Below are 19,623 nucleotides of genomic sequence, written 5' to 3'. Positions count from 1 at the left end.
TTCCTGCAAAAAGGCTACCCCGTCGAAGTCATGTCTGACTACGTCCTGCCCCCTACTGGAAGAAGCAGGGCTATCAACGTAATCTCCACTCTCCTCCATTGTCTCTGACTCAGGTGTACCGCCTGAGCTTAATTCTGCTGTCTGAGAAGCAGATACCCCCCTGACTTGCTTTTTTATATCAAACCCCTCCTCTTCTTCAGGCTTGCGTTTCACAGGTCGCGCCCTTTGATCTACAACCCCCGCCTCCTCAAACTCACTAGAGCTCGACGACGAAGAACCTTCCTCCAAGCTCTCCTCTTCGTTACCAAACTGCGGCTCTTTGTTTCCCGGGCTCTCCGCTTCTGCCTCTTTCTCCACCACCACAAGTCCCGCCGCTTGCTGACCCTCTGCTCCTGCCTCCTCCTCCGCCACCGTTGGCCTCGGCTCTCGCTGCATTTTCACAACATTAGTGAACAAGTCCGGGCACATTTTAAAAACATGACCTTCTTTGCCGCACAAGTTGCATTTCTTTTCTTCAGTGCACAAAGAGCTGATATGAGCCCCACCGCAGTTCTTGCATTTCACAACATTGCACGCAACTGCTAAGTGTCCCCACCCCCCACAGTTGCGGCATAGCTTTGGCATTCCATAGTACATAACAAAACCCCGAGTAGTCCCCAGAGAAAAGTTACTTGGCAAATGTCTCACACCATTAATCCCATTCGGGTCTTCGTGGAGTTGGATGAGCCACTGTCTCGCTCCATTCCACACACCGTCAGCGTCCTTTACTTTTCTGCTACGGGACTTAACTTTACAATGTCTATGTAGCCAGGTTTCAATATCATAGTCGTTTACAACCTCACTATAAAATTGAATTGTAACGACTTTTATTTCTCTGTCCGACAAAGGTTCAACTAAAAACTGACTTAATGGTGCGTCTTTTCTCTTCTTATTATACACTTCCAAACATTTTCCCATTGCTCCATTACTCACAAAGCTTACGTCGAAGCTCACAGCAATTCCTGGATGCTTGATCAGACAGTTCAAATCCTCCGGTTTCACTTCCAACAGCCGCTGCAGGATCTGTCTACTGAAATCCAATCTTGACAAAGACACTTCTTTCTTGTCGCTCCAGTTGAAACGAAGCACGTTAAATCTGCGCACGCCTGCTGTCGCCGCCATCCTTCCAGCTCCCGATGCCAGCCTCTTCAAAACCCGCTCAGAAGCCGAATGTTTTCCCTTGCACACACACTTCAAAAATCGCTATAGAAATGATCCCTGAAAGTATTGTTTATGGGCAAGTGGTCGACCGTCTCCCTCCAACTCTGAGTGGCACCGGTAGCTGTGCCGCTGACAAATAAACAGGAGCTTTCATATAATGCAATTGCTGTTGCCCAGTGAGGTGTTACAACAACATTTCAAACTCATTCCAGACTGCAGGCGGTTAAAAGCTTAATTGGGTTCAAGTTTCTCGTATGATTTAAAAAGTAGGAGCCAGTTGCCTCATTTGCATTGTCTGCCTTCCTCCTTTGCACTGTGAAGTCTATCAAATTTGTGCTTAAAATCTGAATACGATTCCCATTTGAATCGTGTATATTTGGTTTCCATTTTAGCAATATGCATACACACTGTTCTGTCGAGCTCCCAGGGTGTTATCTCATAAAACACCATAATCGGTTAGCACGTTCGGCTGTTAATCGAAAGGTTGGTGTTTCAAGCCCACGCAGGGATGATGCTTTTTGCATTTCTTAATCGCATTAGAAAATGGCACTATAATACGTGCCCTAGTCGTGCTGTTTGCAAAAACCCGGTATCGAAGCAGGGACCGTTACAGTCTAACGCTCGCCCAACTGAGCTATTTCAGCTTGACGCGAGTTTTCTATAGAGACAGCATTCTTTTCGTCAATCGCCTTTTTGTCAAGCCAGTAAACCTGCATGTAATGAGAAACGTTCAACAGTTCGGAAACACCACAATAGAATCCAATGCCTTTGCAAATGTGTTTCCAAACTGTTAGTTTTTCTCCCAAATGCGGTTTCTCAAAAAATGGTTTTGCCTACTTTTTAGTATTATTATTACTTTTTCTAGAGTAAGACCAAAAGGCAAACATCCAGGAAATAGTTAAACACTGCTACAGCGCTTGAACTGTCTCAACAAACGTTTAGCTCTAAAACGTGTACATTAAAAATCTATTAACATCTTTAACACAATCATCTGTTTTCCAATAGCGGTTAATCCACATGGTGATCAATAAAGTGAATGCTGGCTTTGTTCACATATTGGCAAGACGTTTTCACGATTCACGCAAATTCTGAAAGAGCACTCTAGAATATGGTAATGAAAGGACACGAAAATAACTGCTTTATTGTCTCTGGTCTTGTATCGTCACCTTGATTACTGTCCGTAAGAAAGTGGCATTAATCAAAAACCTAATTATGTAAGGTTCCCAATGCGCAAATACGCAGCATATTTAAACTTCTTCACAATCTTAAATCTTCCCACATGAATGTCAAATACGTACTGAGAAGTACGGCCCTTTCCCAATGTAACACTCTGCTGTGTTTGAACACCAGCGATGGCTTGGATATGATGTATTAAACCATGATACTATTGTTCCCACTTTCTTTAGTACTTCCAAATGTGTTTTTCCTGTCAGCTCTTGTGGCCTAATGTATAAGGCACTGGCCTCCTAAGCCAGGGATTGTGGGTTCGAGTCCCATCTGGGGTGTGATTTTGTTATAGGAGGCTGCGTGGTCCAGTGGTTAAAGATAAAGGGCTTGTAACCAGGAGGTCCCCCGGTACAAATCCCACCTCAGCCACTGACTCATTGTGTGACCCTGAGCAAGTCACTTAACTTCCTTGTGCGATGTAACTGTAAGTGACTCTGCAGCTGATGCATAGTTCACACACCCTAGTCTCTGTAAGTCGCCATGTATAATAAAAACAAACATAATTATGGTATGTTATATTAGCATGTGATGTTTTGTAGATCTTGTTATCTGCTAAGCCCGCTCACGCTAGCCAGAACGTGCTTGAGTGCTCTGGCAGCAGCCATGAAGCAAGTCAATTTTTCAGTTGAAATAAATAACTACTTTGTTTTTGTGGATGGGGGTGTTTTGAAAAGATCAGTTAAATAGCTACGTATTTTGAAATAAAGATGTATTCATTATTATGAACGTTAACAGAAAGTATATTGTATTTACATTTCCCACGTGTGCTTGCCTTGTACAAATCTGACAGAGTTTCAACAAAGGCATTTGACTTCGGTTCATGTTAGCCTATACTGCCATCTACAGCATTACTGCGGGTGTCGTTTACTTCTTTTGGATATTTTCACAAATAGTCGTGCGAGCATGTAGTCGTGGCCGAGTGGTTAAGGCGATGGACTTGAAATCCATTGGGGTTTCCCCGCGCAGGTTCGAATCCTGCCGTCTACGTAAGCTTTGTTACTATTTGATTGTATGTGTTCATAGTTAATACATGCTTAAAGCTCAGGAAGTCTGAAATATTACTGGTTGTACTTCTTATCGCTTCGCTTCATTTTGTTAAAGAATGTTCATTTTGGCAGCATTACAAATGCTGTGGTTTCTTTAAAGAAGAAAAGCCATGGCCCGTACGGGGATCGAACCCACGACCTTGGCGTTATTAGCACCACGCTCTAATCAACTGAGCTAACGGGCCACACACTCAAAGCTTCTTACTAGAACCCGAGGAAAATAAGTCCTGCGGACATTATGATTGTTCTACCAAGATGTTCTCATGTTAAACTGAACAATAACACATTCAAATATTGGAAAGGCATAATTAGAGGCCTCGTCATAATGAGGCAGTTTAACAGTGTGAAGGATGTGGTGAGGTGCAGGCTTGCGGTGACTTTCTCTCATTTAACGACCTTGTGATTTGAATACTAACAAGAAAAACAAATCAAATTACCAAGCATCCGGTGGACGTTTTATGAAATAATTGAACAAACAGATTTGTCAGAAGTGGGATTCGAACCCACGCCTCCAGAGAGACTGCGACCTGAACGCAGCGCCTTAGACCGCTCGGCCATCCTGACTTACACAGACGACGTTGCACAACACTGCAGTACACTGCTGAACCTCCAATGTCTGACGCTGCAGTAAATCACCTGATGTGTGCGTGAAATTATTCTTTTTCTGTTTATATTAAGGAGGGCGACCTGTTTTGTCGCATTCTATATGGGATCACAAGGACACTCCTCTTACAGAAAGAAAATATACGGCAAACAGAGCGATCGCTTCACGGTTAGAAACAAATCAGAACAGTCTGTTAGCAAATTAACTTCATGAAAAAACCACACAGGCATTACATAAATGTTACAGATATGTTTCGTAGACAAAAAAAGTTGTAACATAATTGAGTACATTTGTAAACAATCCGCCAGTAACAGACATTATCTCACATTATCTCTAGTTTCAAACGCATTATAACAGGCGGCACAATTACGACATGGATAAAATCCAGTATATTTGTCCAGTACACCTAGATCTCTCGAACATTTCAATGAGTCAGCCCTTAATAAACACTGTCCGTGTTCATTTCTGTGTATATGACATTGTCTATACACAATACCTGTCATGTAAGCCTATTGGTATCAAACCGATCACAATTAATGTGATCCGTGTTTTCAGTCAGATTGATAGTTTTAATTAATCATCGAAAAAGCAGCAGTGCTTTGCAACTGTAGTTCGTCTTGCGTACCTTTTGGTAAGATACCCACTCAGAACGTGTCCGCTTCCTCCAGCCCCCTAAGGAACACTGGAGCGGTCATCAATAACAGCGAGCAGTTGGCCAAAAACAACACTCACTGTCTCCTTCACGCTCAAAAACGAACACTCTCACTCTTCCTCGTGGATAGCGAGTCCAAACACTTTAAAAACGCATTTCGCTAGCAAATCGCTATAGAAATGATCCCTGAAAGTATTGTTTATGGGCAAGTGGCCGACCGTCTCCCTCCAACTCTGAGTGGCACCGGTAGCTGTGCCGCTGACAAATAAACAGGAGCTTTCTTATAATGCAATTGCTGTAGCCCAGTGAGGTGTTACAACAACATTTCAAACTCATTCCAGATTGCAGGCGGTTAAAAGCTTAATTGGGTTCAAGTTTCTCATATGATTTAAAATGTAGGAGCCAGTTGCCTCATTTGCATTGTCTGCCTTCCTCCTTTGCACTGTGAAGTCTATCAAATTTGTGCTTAAAATGTGAATACGATTCCTATTTGAATCGTATATATTTGGTTTCCATTTTAGCAATATGCATACACACTGTTCTGTCGAGCTCCCAGGGTGTTATCTAATAAAACACCATAATCGGTTAGCACGTTCGGTTGTTAACCGAAATGTTGGTGTTTCAAGCCCACGCAGGGATGATGCATTTTGCATTTCTTAATCGCATTAGAAAATGGCACTATAATACGTTTTTATTTCCTCCAATTACACTGAAGAAAAAATGTGCTGTTATTTTAATTCAAAAAATGAATTATAAAAAAAGAACCCTAGTCGTGCTGTTTGCAAAAACCCGATATTGAAGCAGGGACCGTTACAGTCTAACACTCGCCCAGCTGAGCTATTTCTGCTTGACACGCTTTTTCTATCGAGACTGCATTCTTTTCGTCAATCGCCTTTTTGTCAAGCCAGTAAACCTGCATGTAATGAGAAACGTTCAACAGTTCGGAAACACCACAATAGAATCCAATGCCTTTGCAAATGTGTTTCCAAACTGCTCGTTTTTCTCCCAAATGCGGTTTCTCAAAAAATGGTTTTGAACACTTTTTATTATTATTATTACTTTTTCCAGAGTAAGACCAAAAGGCAAACATCCAGGAAATAGTTAAACACTGCTACAGCGCTTGAACTGTCTCAACAAACATTTAGGTCTAAAACGTGTACATTAAAAGTCTATTAACATCTTTAACACAATCATCTGTGTTCCAATAGCGGTTAATCCACATGGTGATCAATAAGGTGAATGCTGGCTTTGTTCACATATTAGCAAGACGTTTTCACGATTCACGCAAATTATGAAAAAGCACTCTAGAATATGGTAATGAAAGGACACGAAAATAACTGCTTTATTGTCTCTGGTCTTGTATCGTCACCTTGATTATTGTCCGTAAGAAAGTGGCATTAATCAAAAACCTAATTATGTAAGGTTCCCAATGCGCAAATACGCAGCATATTTAAACTTCTTCACAATCTTAAATCTTCCCACATGAATGTCAAATACGTACTGACAAGTACGGCCCTTTCCCAATGTAACACTGCTGTGTTTGAACACCGATGGCTTGGATATTATGTACTAAACCACGAAACTATTGTTCCCACTTTCTATAGTACTACCAAATGTGTTTTTCCTGTCAGCCCTTGTGGCCTAATGGATAAGGCACTGGCCTCCTAAGCCAGGGATTGTGGGTTCGAGTCCCATCTGGGGTGTGATTTTGTTATAGGAGGCTGCGAGGTAAAGTGGTTAAAGATAAAGGGCTTGTAACCAGGAGGTCCCCCGGTACAAATCCCACCTCAGCCACTGACTCATTGTGTGACCCTGAGCAAGTCACTTAACTTCTTTGTGCTCCGTTTTCGGGTGAGATGTAACTGTAAGTGACTCTGCAGCTGATGCATACTTCACAAACCCTAGTCTCTGTAAGTCGCCATGGATAAAGGTGTCTGCTAAATAAATAAAAATGAACATAATTATGGAATGTTTTATTGGCATGTGATATTTTGTAGATCTTGTTATCTGCTTAGTGCGCTCACGCTAGCCAGAACGTGCTCGAGTGCTCTGGTAGCAGCCATGAAGCAAGTCAATTGTTCAGTTGAAATAAATAACTACTTTGTTTTTGTGGATGGGGGTGTTTTGAAAAGATCAGTTAAATAGCTATGTATTTTGAAATAAAGTTGTATTCATTATTATGAACGTTAACAGAAAGTATATTGTATTTACATTTCCCACGTGTGCTTGCCTTGTACAAATCTGACAGAGTTTCAACAAAGGCATTTGACTTCGGTTCATTAGTTAGCCTATACTGCCATCTACAGCATTACTGCGGGTGTCGTTTACTTCTTTTGGATATTTTCACAAATAGTCGTGCGAGCATGTAGTCGTGGCCGAGTGGTTAAGGCGATGGACTTGAAATCCATTGGGGTTTCCCCGCGCAGGTTCGAATCCTGCCGTCTACGTAAGCTTTGTTACTATTTGATTGTATGTGTTCATAGTTAATACATGCTAGTAGTAAAGGCACGACAGCGTCTGTCACTTTTCTAAGCCCCGCCTCTTTTGATTGATTTATGACCCTAAGCCCCGCCCCTTTCACACCTTTTGATTGATTTATGACTCTAAACCCCGCCCCTATTGGTTGATTTACGACCTTAAGCCCCGCCCCTTTCCACGCCTCTGAGTGATTTATGACCCTTAAGCCCCATCCCCTTTTCCCACGCTTTGATTGATTTATGACCCCTATGCCCCTCCCCTTTTTCCATCACTTTGATTGATTTATGATCCTTAAGCCCCTCTCCTTTTTCCCACGCTTTGAGTGATTTATGGCTCTAAAGCCTCGCCCCTTTTTCCCACGCTTTGAGTGATTTATGGCTCTAAAGCCTCGCCCCTTTTTCCCACGCTTTGAGTGATTTATGACCCGTCCCTTTTTACCGGACATCCGTCAAAAATAGACCTCCCTAAAAATGGTGTCTGTTGTACCCTTATTTTATAGACTATTACAAAGAAAAGACAGAAAGAAAGAAGAGAAAGCAAGTTGTATTGTAATGCTACATATATATATATATATATATATATATATATATATATATATATATATATATATATATAAATATATATATATATATATATATATATATATATTTTTTAAAAAAATGTTACAATTACAGGAATCGACACGATTCGAACCTGCGAGGGTCGGTCACCCGTTAGATCTTAAGTCTGTTTTTGTTTTTGTTTTTTTTTTTAAACAAAATTGCCATTTATGGGTTGTTTATAAAATAACGTCCTCATTGCAGAGAGCGGGTAGAGCACAGGCATGTTTGGACATGTTGTAGGGTATGACGCTATCTATGGGAGGGGCTTGTTTCAGGGTTCTAATAAAAAGGAGTTTCTTATTTAAGGTTCATACTGCTTAAAAGAGAAGAACCGTCAGCATGGATTCCGCAGCATTTGGCTATATTTCAGACAGCTCTTGCGACGAGTGGTTTGATTTTGATTACGTTCCAGAGAATAGGGATGCTGAAGATCCCGAGGCTCCGTGGCAATGGTGTGTATCTGAAAAAGTGTGTTTTCTACCTTCTTACGATCTGCCGAACCAGAGTCTTCCTACCACCCCTCCTGCGGAGCCGGAGGTTCCAACCGAACCTGTCTTTACACCGTTGTCTCACGCTCTTCCTACAGAACCCCCGGAGGATCACGATGACCCCGACAGCCTTTACGGAGTGACCTTCGCAAAAACCCTCAAGATTGTCAAGGGCCTTCTGGCCTCTCTACTGGAAGTGATCATAGACCGGGATCTGCAGAAAAATTGTGCCGGTTGCGCCGTGGACCACCCCAGCCAGAGACATCATAGTTGTCTCTTTGAAGCAGACTACGGTTATTTCAACAAGAGGTTTGAAGAACTAATAGCTAAAATACACGTACCTTGGTTAAAGATTCTGGTTTCTAAGGCTCTTCATCTACTCGATTTTTTCCTGCCTCTGAACAAGATTCAGAAGCTGGTTGAGGATTGTTTAATTGAACTGAGACCTGAACCTTACATAAAAGAGAAGCTCCAGCAGCTGCAACAGGACCTGGACGAAAGGACTCAAGAAGTGGTTAACAAGATAACTAGATCTTTCTATCACAGAAACTTTACAGAACCCCAGGCTCCTCTGACTTATTATGGGGCTTTTGACTTTGAAGATGGGGAACCGCATGACTCGGGACAGAATGCAGAGTGAGTTGGAGGGTCTTCTGTTTGAACTCATAGTTGACAAATTGGCTTGCCGTGCCCTCTTTAAAAACCCCTTGTCTGTTGATGCAAAACGTTTCACTGAGCTAAAAAGAGCTACGCTTGAAATACACGCCTTGGTGGATCCTAAATATTGGGCTGAAATGATTGCTGATTCTGTAAAATGTGAAATACCTTTAAATGTTTTTCTAACGGCGCTGATCCCTGAAATGTTTTACACTGTGTACCCCTGTAAATGGGAGTATTTACTGGTGTTGTATACATACGTGTCTGAAGCTTGTCTTTATCATCTCGTCAATGGTCTGAATACAGATATCTCTAGAGCTGTAAAAGATACTGTATCTTGTTTAATGCATTACTATGAAAGGCAATGTCGCCTGTTTATGCGCCGTTTAAAGTATCCAATTATAATTGTTAATCTGTATACTGAGTGAATAAAACCTTTTGTACTTTACAATCACTGCATTTGTTTGACTTTTTTTCTGAAGGGATGACTCTTCAGCAAATGAAACGAATTTACTATGATGTTTCAAATCCTGGAGGGTTTGGAGGCCGACAGTCTCTACAGAGAGTTCTTAGGGAGGAGGGGTGTAGGGTTAGTGATAAGGATATAGCTGAATGGTTACCTGAACAAGACACTTACACCCTACATAAACCCTCTAGAATAAACTTTAAAAGAAACCGCGTATTTGTATCTAATATTGACGATCAATGGCAGGCCGATTTAGTAGATATGTCTAGTCTGTCAAAGAAAAATAACCGCAACAAGTTTATGTTAACATGCATAGATGTTTTATCCAAATTTGCATGGGTTCAACCTCTAAAAAACAAAACAGCTGGGTGTGTGACAAAGGCTTTCAAGAAAATCCTTGAAAGCGGTCGTTCACCCAAAAAATTACAAACTGATAAAGGTAAAGAATTTTTAAACAAGTCCTTTCAAAACTTGTTAAAAAAATATAGTTTTGCACACTTTACCACCGGTAATGAATTAAAAGCCTCTGTTGTTGAAAGGTATAATAGGACTCTAAAGACTAAAATGTGGAAATATTTTACAGCCTTCAACACTCATAAGTATTTAGATAAGCTAAAAGAATTGGTTCGCTCTTATAATAATTCTTACCATAGAAGTATTAAAATGAAACCTTCAGAAGTTAATGAAGACAATTCCTTTAAAGTTTTTAAGAATCTATATACTCAGGAATTCCCGTACAAACCACCCAAATTCAAGTTTCAGATTGGGGATGCTGTTAGAGTATCAAAATTAAGGGCCCCCTTTATAAAAGGTTATGAGCAGACATACACGGATGAGATTTTTAATATATACGAACAATTGCCTAGGAAGCCCCCTGTATACAGGCTGAAGGATTATGACGGAGAGGAAATAAATGGGACCTTCTACGAGCTTGAATTACAGAAGATAAAAGTGACAGTAGATAGACTGTTTACGGTAGAGAAAATCCTAGCCAAGAAAAAAGAAAAAGGTAAAAAGTATTGTCTTATAAAGTGGAGGGGTTGGCCGGACAAATTTAACAGCTGGATCGAGGCCAAGCAGCTGCAGAATATTAAGGGGACTCCATCATTGTAGATTTCATTACACCGAGGCTACTGACAAGATGGATCAAACCTCCTTTTATGTGACTCTACCCAGTAACGCCTCAAAGGATATATTTCCGAAGAACACTATAGCCGATTTTACTATACGGTTATCAAAACCGGTGAATCTACAAGGAAAATGGGAAGTTGGATTAGCAGAGATCCAATACCCTTATACGTGGGAAAATATAAGTGATGCAGAGAATAGATTTTTTACCCGTAGTATAGATACGCATGTTAAAACAGTATTTAAAATAGCCACCGGTTATTATGATTCTGTAAAGGAATTAATCAACGCTATGAATAATGCTTTTCGAGATAGATTGATAGACATAGAGTTATTATACAAATCTGTAGAAAGAAAAGTTTATATACATGGAGATGCCAAATTGTACCTGTATACAGAGGGTCAATTAGGAAGGATCTTGGGGTTCTATGAAGCCGCCGCTGAGAAAGCTTATAAGAGGGGGTTTTATCCTGCAGACATTAGAGCGGGATTTTACACTTTGTATGTATACACCGATATAATAACCCATCAAGCAGTGGGGGATAGCTACGTCCTCCTTCTAAGATGTGTACCTATTAATGGATCCCCCAATGAAATAGTAACAATAACTTATGACCGATCTCATTATGTAGCTGTCAGTAAGAATTGTTTTGACACTATAACTATGCAACTTAAGACGGATCAAAACAGTCTTGTTCCATTTCGTTTTGGGAAGGTCATAGTGAAGGTCCACTTCAGACCTGTTAAACAGTCTCTTTATATATAATTGAAAATAATATGAAAATGAGGGTCTATGGAGATTCTAACCCCTATATACAATATTATAAAAATCAAGCTGGAAATGGGATGCCAGGGTTTACTGGGGCTCCGGTAATGTACGGGGCAGGGATCGGGGGTATATTCAGAGGGCTTTTTAGAAAAGCTATGCCTTTACTTAGGAGGGGTTTTGATATAGCTAAACCTCATTTAAAGTCAGCGGCTAAAAATATTGTGAAGGACGTGGTGTCGAATGTGATAACATCCTACGCTACTCACAACCATGAGGACCCCCAATCAGGAGCGGGGTTAATGGTGATGTCAAGAGGCTATAGAAAAAAACGTCCCAGTCCTCCAGGAGCTCGAAGCCGATCCCGTAAAAGGGCTAGACGTGCACCTTCTAAAGCATTAAGCAGCAGATCGCGGAGGAAGAGGTCTGTTAAAAAAACAAAGGCACGTCGTAAAAAGAAAACTAGAAACATCTTTTAAAACATGGCTCTAGTTCATCATTTATCTCAAGAATGTGTAAAATCTGAACTGGATTTATTCACCGTGCCTTACACCCAGACAAGTATAGATAAAAGCCTTTATGTTGAAATACCACCGCTCTCAGCCCTTTCGGACACCGCCCCTCTTGAATTTTATATTGCAGGAAACGGGGAGGATTATCTGGACTTAAATAACACTCTTTTAAGACTTGCTTGTAAAATCACAAAAGCTGATAACACTGATCTAGATGTCAATAGCCCTGTAAGCATTATCAACTATCCTATAGCTACAATTTTCTCACAAGTAGACGTTTCCTTAGGCGAAAGATTAATTAGCCAGAGTAGTAGCACATATCCTTATAGAAGTCTTATAGAAGTCTTGCTCAATTATGGTAAGGAAACCTTGGAATCTCAGTTTTCGGCTGGGATGTATTTTAAAGACACCGCTGGCAATATGGATGTTGGAGATCCTGCAGGGGCAAACGAAGGCTTAAGACAAAGAGGTGTTTATACCCGAAGAAGTCACATATTTGAACTTTTAGGACCTCTACATTCTGATATTTTTTTTCAAGAAAAACTCATGTTAAACGGCCTTGATGTAAAAATTAAAATGATTAGGGCTAGTGATAGGTTTTGTTTAATGGCTGGCGATGCAAACCAGTACAAACTTCACCTTTTAGAAGCCTCTCTTTATGTCAAGAAAGTTAAAGTGTCTCCGGATGTGAAAATAGGGCATGCTCAGGCCTTGATGACTTCAAATGCTAAATATCCTATTGAAAGGGTCGCTGTCAAGGTTTATAGCATTCCTAGAGGACTCAGAGTTAGTAATCAAGAAAACATGTTTCTGGGGCAACTGCCTAAATTTGTAGTCATAGGTTTAACAGATAACGATGCCTTTAGCGGTGATTATGTAAAAAATCCTTTTAACTTTAAACATTTTGATGCCAACTTTATAGCATTGTATGTTGATGGAGAACAAATACCCTCAAAACCTTTTCAACCCAACTATGCGAATACGCACAACTCTGTTAGAGAGTATTATAGTTTAATACAGGCCACTGGAAGACATCTGAAAGACAAACCTCTGATTATCGATCGTTCAGATTACTCTAGGGGGTACACCCTTTATGCTTTTGATTTAACCCCCGACCAAGAAGCAGGGGATCACTTTTCTCTAGTTAAAACAGGAAACATGCGCCTTGAAATGCGCTTTTCTGTTCCGCTGCCGGACACTGTAAACCTAATCATCTATGCTGTGTTTGAGAACGTCATAGAGGTCTCCCAACAAAGAGCTGTTCTCTTTGATTACTGATTAAATGAAATAGAGTAATTTAACGTGACCATGAATACTTTACAACTTACCTCAATACTAACTAGTAACCCTTTTACACAAAAGAGTTTTTATGGGGTTTTAGCATGTGACCAACTGCCTAAGGGTAGAATTAAAAAAAATCCTGCTTTGATCATCGTGAACACTCATCCTCAGAATTATCCAGGGGAACATTGGCTGGGCCTTTATTTAAAAGATGGGAACGGTGAATTTTTTGACTCATACGGTTACCCCCCGGATTTCGGATATTTTCCTAAAACTATTATGGAATTTTTATTCAAAAACTCTACACAGACTGTATTCAACAACCAACAGCTGCAAGGACCAAAGACCGCTACATGTGGACATCATTGTGTTTTTTTCTTATATCATCGTTCTAAAGGTCTTGCCTACCGTGAAATCCTGAAACTATATAGTGAAAATGTTGATAAAAATGATTATGTGGTCTACAATTTCATTCAAAAAATATATCCCTCTAAATCAAAATATATGTGTGACGATGCGTGTGTGCAGTGTGTAAATTCCTGCCAGGCTTTTAAAAACAAATGTTTTAAATGTTAAATAAAAACGCTGTTTGAGACAATAAATCCTTAAACAATATATTTTTTATTGAATGTAGTCATTTAAAAAAATCAACAAGTATATTTGACACATGCATATGTACATAAAAAAGCAAACATTGAAAATACACAAGAAAAAAAAAGATTTACAAATTAATAGTCTTCCCAGTCATTTTTTCTCTTTTTCCTCCTTCTGGAGCTCTTAAGAGGGTTAATTTTAAAGGCCTGCACACGGCTGCGGGTCTGGGTATTAGGAATCACAGAATTAGGGATATTTATGCATGCTAGACCCTCTAGGAATTCATCACAACCTGCTGGGGCCCTACGATCTGTAACATTACTGACCCCGGTAACTGTTTTAATTAAATCAACCATATGGGTTCCTCTCACCACATCACCCCGTAAAATAAACTCTCCTTGATCGTTCCACGAAGTAGTACTAGAGTTCTGGATCATGGCCTGTAAAATAAATTCAGCATTCCTCTTGGATCTGTGAGGGACGCTTCTCATAACATAATTCTCTATCTGAGAAACTTTCTCTTGAGCAGTACTCTGTCCATCTTGAGGAGATGCCTGGGGCCCAGTTGTATTATCAGTGACAGCATCATTAGGAGGGGTTAACAGTGTTAAAGTATTAGTTTCTTTTTCATCCTGTTTAATCAAGGTCAGATACCTTTGTAAAAAAGCAGTATATAGTTTATTTTTTTCATAATCGCTAATATCAGTTCTCAGTAACACACTTTTCATATCGTTATCAAGACGGCTTTCCACTGCTTTTCTAATAGGTTCAGGAGAAGTGGAAGGGCCTTGTCGTAGTCTGTCAATCTGTTGTTGGGGAACGAGGTACATTTTCTGAGCATACTCCATACTTTTAACGTCTTGCTGTTAAAAGATCTGATAAAAAAGGGATGGCAATGCCTAACAAGGAACCTATAAAACCTCCTTTTTGGTTTACTGTTTTTCTCTTCTTTTTTAGAGGTTGTTTCTTATTACATAATTTCTTTATTACAACTTTTTCTTTTTTAAGTCTTTTTAATTGGGCTTTGGTCAAAGGAATATTCCCCCTTAAAGTGTTTATGGCTATTTCAACAATAGATTTGATAAGATCATCAGAGGCCTCTTGTAAAACGATTCTTCTCTGGGGAGAAGACCCGCTGACTAACCTTTTTAAGAGGGGGAGGTTTCTTTTTATTCTAGCTGACATGTTGTCTGCTGTTGATAAAATAATCTTTTTAAGTATCTACAACCCTTTATAACCTCTTAGCCTTAGGTTTTTTCATAATATAGGTAGCAGGCCAATCAGGTTGGAACAAACCTGTTCGTAACCGATAATCTTCAGGGGTCTGTGCTTTTAAATCTACCAAGAGATAACCGTACGGTTGTTTTGTCGCATCTTCAAAAGCTTCTAAAAAGAAATTAGAGTTTCGCGGGTACATCTGTCTCGCTAGGGTGTTAATCTGCAGCTTGTCTCTGGGATTTTTAAAAAGAATCATGTAATTAGCATTTAAGTTTATGGTACGACTCATTTTACCCTGAAAAAACAATTTTTGTACTAGATATAATATACATAAATTCCTATGGTGCTTGTATTTTGTAAAGGCTTTCTGTATTTCATCATTTTCACTAGCTACCTCCATCAAATCGTCAATAATGATTAAATTGACTTTGTTAGGGGGGAGTAAGGTATCATCACAGAGAGATGAGGGTATCCCTTCAACAAATTTTAAATTGGGAAATTTACAAGCTAATTCATCGTATAATTTTTGCCAGCAACTATAACAGTATATTATATTCTCAGGAATTTGCGACAGAACCTGTGAAGAGTTTTCTAAAAGTTTTTTCACAAAAAACTTTTCCCTGAACTAGAGGGTCCCGATATGATTGCTGCAAAAGGGATGGAAAGACGTACATCAAAACCTCCTTCAGTATCCATAGGGCAATGTGGTGTAGTCAGACTTCAATACTCTCTTATTGTACACAATCTGAAAAGTTTTCCTGTGTGGTCTATTTTCTAGCTGAAACTCTTTTTTATTTCTGTGAATTTGGGTCCCTTCGATCAAGATTTTTTCAGGAGGGGTGTCTCGATCAGGACTCACGAAATTCTGAACCAAATCTTTCAGGGATGAGAGATTAATAGTTTTGGAGTTTTCGTAATTAAGGGTTATGCCCTTAATTTTCAGACATGTTTTGCCGTCCTTTGTTTTATAGCCGTATGTTTTAGGACCCCCTGAAACAAATTCTGTAATGTAATCACCCGCTTTAAGCTCACTGGTCAATTCCCCTAGATAATCACCTAGCGGAGGGTTCCAATCTCCTGGTTTGCTCACAAAGATTACAGAGTCGGTGTCATGGTAAAGGCACCTTCTCTGTAGGCGATCCATCAGGTCATACAGTTCTAAACGAGCGTATGCGGTTGTAAAGGCCGCGATAAAGATGTTTACATTACCAGGGGGTGTGTACGAGTCAGAAGCGTAGCGCCACTGCACTTGGGCCACGTTTTCACCGACAAAGAAAAAATGGGAAACCTTGTAGCGTTTTGAAAACACATACTGAAAAAATTCTGCAGGGTTTCTAACCAACGTCGTGGATAATGGGTTTGTTTTCTGCCCGAACTTCCCCCAAAGACTGTTGAGAAACAGTTTGGAAATCTGTCTTTTGGCAGGGTTCACTGTTATGTTCTCAGGGTCTAGGGCTATACCTTCTTTGAGAAGGTAATCGCTGATGTACTTCTCTTTGCTCTGGGCATCAACGCATTGAGATGGGTATCCAGAACTCTCTTGCTTACCCTCCAGATGGGCATTGATATACCCTGTAAACAGAGTATCAGAAGTCTGAGGGAAATGCCAAATTTCATGGATTTTAGTCACCGTATAACCCTTCTCAAGGGCTTTGAACACCTCCACAGAACACCAGACTCCTGTTAAGGATCTTTCAGCCTCATCATGGGTGCACGATTCTGTCTGATTTAGTGTCTCTGTACAAGTGCGACAAAGGGTGAACATCAGTTTACCACAGATTCTAGAGGGGAGCACCGGAAAATACAGACCCCTAGGGGGCAACACTGTTAATTTAAACAGACCAAAGTAATTACTCAAATCCTCAAAGTCGTGATAAATTATGGTGGGGTGCTCTATGGGATACGTCTTGGTCTTGTTGACAAAGGGGTACTCTAGTACTCTATCCTCTCGTTTTCTTTAGCTACATAATGCAACGTGATAGCATTCGTACGGCCTCCGAATAAGGATTCGCGAGGATTAAGGCGTTCTGGACCCTCATATTTACTCACAAAAGTCTGAACCGACGGATCCTGCTTTTTTAAAGCATTCCATTCATGTTCCCATATCACCCGTACATCTAGACCATAGACCTTTTTCAGCATCTTAACCTTCGCGTTAAAATGCTGGAACATCGTCCCGCACGATTCCTTAGTTAAAGGATGGCTGTCATTAGAGTCGTAACACACGGCGCAGCCATGGTAGAAACAGCCTGCAAATTCATAGGCTGTAGGAACACCCTCTACAACCGCGTAACCATCCACAAAATATCTCCCAAACTGTTTCTCACCATCGTTCAAAGCGTGCTGAATGTATATATTTTCAGTTTCAGCAACATACAACAGCCACTGTATTGAAGCATTTGAAAAACTCTTCTGCTGCTTTGCATAATTATCAGCGGGTACAATACCTATTGTGTTCTGAGGCAGAAATTTGGTCCTGTACATAGCCATGCACAAGGAGGCGATTGTAGTGCATTGGAAGGGGTCAATCTCGCCTACTTTGTAAACTTCTGTTTTGAAACGGATACACGCTTCTTTTAAAATCTCGACATCGTTCTTACAGTAAAACACCATCTCCTTTTTGAAATCAAACACGCCATCCTTAACGGTCGCATACCATGCATAATTTTCGTGGTCTTTAGCCATCATCTGGTGAATACCGTAGTACTTTGGATCCGGGTACGGGTCCACATAGGTCTGGTTTTCAGCAGTATTGAAGAAATGTGGGAAATACCCTTTAGCGGCGTCAAATCCCATCGCTTTAGGCATAGCGCTCAGCCGCATAGGTAAAAAGTTCAAAGAATCAATATACCTCATATTGAAAGTTTTGTCAATGAAACACATCAGCTTGCTCCCCTGAGCTATAATCTGGGGGGTGAGGGCATTGTGTACTAGATGATTCATGAGCAGATAACCATCATAACCTTTTGAGTTATGCGCTATAAAAGTATAGTCTTTATATCTGTAATTACGGTATCTCTGAAAGAAGGCCTTCACACAATCCTCTCCATCCCAAGACCATTCGACACCATCCAAATGGATGCAATGCAGATAATTGGGTACATGAACACCATCCTCCTGTCTACATTCAAAATCATAGAAGACATAATTCGTAGACACTTCAGGGGCCCTGAGAGGGGATATGAAGCATTTATGTGGGGAGTCAGGGTCCAGCGGGGCCTTACATGTCCTACACTGCGCTGCTAAACACATATGCTTTTTTGGTTTATCAGGATTGATGGTGACTAACCTACAACAAGATTCACACAATTTCAAGGTATCACAATGTGAAAACATCAGATCTAAAGTAACAGTGGAAGGGGTCCAAGCAGCCTTATGAGAATCATAACAAGATTGTGAACGACAATTTCTATGACACTCATCACATTTAACTTTCCCCTGAGGATCCTGAACACAGGATTCTTGAAAGCAAACATTGCAATAGTTCTCGCATTGATGGCCTGCCTTGTTGCTATAGACAGTGTAGCAGTGCTTAAACATGTAACGTGCACCCAGAAAAGCCTTCAGATTTACAATGCCGTAATAATGCTGGTCATGAAAAAACAGAAACACCGTTTTTGCTTTAAGCTGGGGGGTTGTTTCGTATCTTGCAAAAGTATCTGTTTCAGGACATCTGTAAACCACTACGATTTTAACTTCAAGAAGCTGTTCAAATTTAGAAATGTCTGCAAATGAAACCATCTGATCTTTAGTCAAACCCACTGCTTCTTGCAATTTTAACCCCTCAACCACACATGCACTATGCGTTCTATCAACTTTAGGAAGCATCAAACCCGCTAAACAGTAAGAAAAGCACAGCTGATCGTCTTTGTTATAACAGATGATGAGATGTTGGGCTTTCTTTTTAATGATACCGCTGTTCATAATGGTTGATAAACCACGCCGCACTCCCCCGCCTCGGGGGCAACGGATAACATTCACTACAAGCATCAGGGTCTCATCAGCCAGAATTGAACTATGACTTTGCAGTAGGGATTCAATATGGAGGAGAAATTCATCAATAGACAGAGTAGCACCAGTCATGTTTAGAAATACCGGGATATCCAGCGAATCAGCTCTTAACTCTAGGTGTACAACGTCATCCGGTTTCAGGGTTTCCCTAATTGAGGCTATCATACTTTCTAAAACCTCATGCATTACCACAAACATTTCACCATAAGAACCAAGATCATACAGCCGTCTGAAATTAAACCTGTACCTCAACTCTGTGTTATTAAAGCGAGGGCGTTGAATAATCTGCACCCCATTCTCAGTGTTTTCAACAGATGTCTCTTCTGAAGAGGTCGTACTAGCGCTATCAATTGAAGAAAAAGATTCCTGACTACTATCAGAGTCCGCATCTCTTATAAGACTGCCTCCTTGGATCGGTAGAGTGCCAGGCTTTGACATACCCGAAGTACCAGGTCTTTCATTATCAACAGTGTAGGGGTCAGACAATTTTGAAGTACCAGGTCTTTCATTATCAACAGTGCAGGGGCCAGACAATTTTGAAGTACCAGGTCTTTCATTATCAACAGTGCAGGGTGCAGACAATTTTGAAGTACCAGGTCTTTCATTATCAACAGTGCAGGCAGCAGACAATTTTGCTAAAGCAGCATCCAAACACTCTAGATCATACATAGGATTAACTACAGAGCTTTCAAC

The 19,623-nt window shown here is 40.4% G+C and overlaps 1 protein-coding gene and 6 non-coding genes across 7 annotated transcripts in view; 4 read left to right on the top strand and 3 right to left on the bottom strand.

Moving 5' to 3' along the window:
* Window positions 1-19,623, top strand: part of LOC131705312 (zinc finger and SCAN domain-containing protein 21-like) — a 118,538-nt gene that overhangs the window by 82,142 nt on the left and 16,773 nt on the right. The gene's annotated exons all lie outside the window — the stretch shown is intronic.
* On the top strand, window positions 3,333-3,414 carry trnas-uga (transfer RNA serine (anticodon UGA)). Its single transcript has one exon. It is a non-coding gene; the product is annotated as a tRNA-Ser (tRNA).
* trnai-aau (transfer RNA isoleucine (anticodon AAU)) lies at window positions 3,585-3,658 on the bottom strand. Its single transcript has one exon. It is a non-coding gene; the product is annotated as a tRNA-Ile (tRNA).
* On the bottom strand, window positions 3,956-4,037 carry trnal-cag (transfer RNA leucine (anticodon CAG)). The gene has a single exon. It is a non-coding gene; the product is annotated as a tRNA-Leu (tRNA).
* LOC131705596 (small nucleolar RNA U3) lies at window positions 4,717-4,931 on the bottom strand. The gene has a single exon (XR_009310547.1). It is a non-coding gene; the product is annotated as a small nucleolar RNA U3 (small nucleolar RNA).
* trnar-ccu (transfer RNA arginine (anticodon CCU)) lies at window positions 6,360-6,432 on the top strand. The gene has a single exon. It is a non-coding gene; the product is annotated as a tRNA-Arg (tRNA).
* Window positions 7,095-7,176, top strand: trnas-uga (transfer RNA serine (anticodon UGA)). Its single transcript has one exon. It is a non-coding gene; the product is annotated as a tRNA-Ser (tRNA).

The sequence above is a fragment of the Acipenser ruthenus genome, chromosome 35 (assembly GCF_902713425.1).
Source record: "Acipenser ruthenus chromosome 35, fAciRut3.2 maternal haplotype, whole genome shotgun sequence".
Classification (NCBI taxonomy): domain Eukaryota; kingdom Metazoa; phylum Chordata; class Actinopteri; order Acipenseriformes; family Acipenseridae; genus Acipenser; species Acipenser ruthenus.
This window is presented reverse-complemented; position numbering and strand designations above follow the sequence as displayed.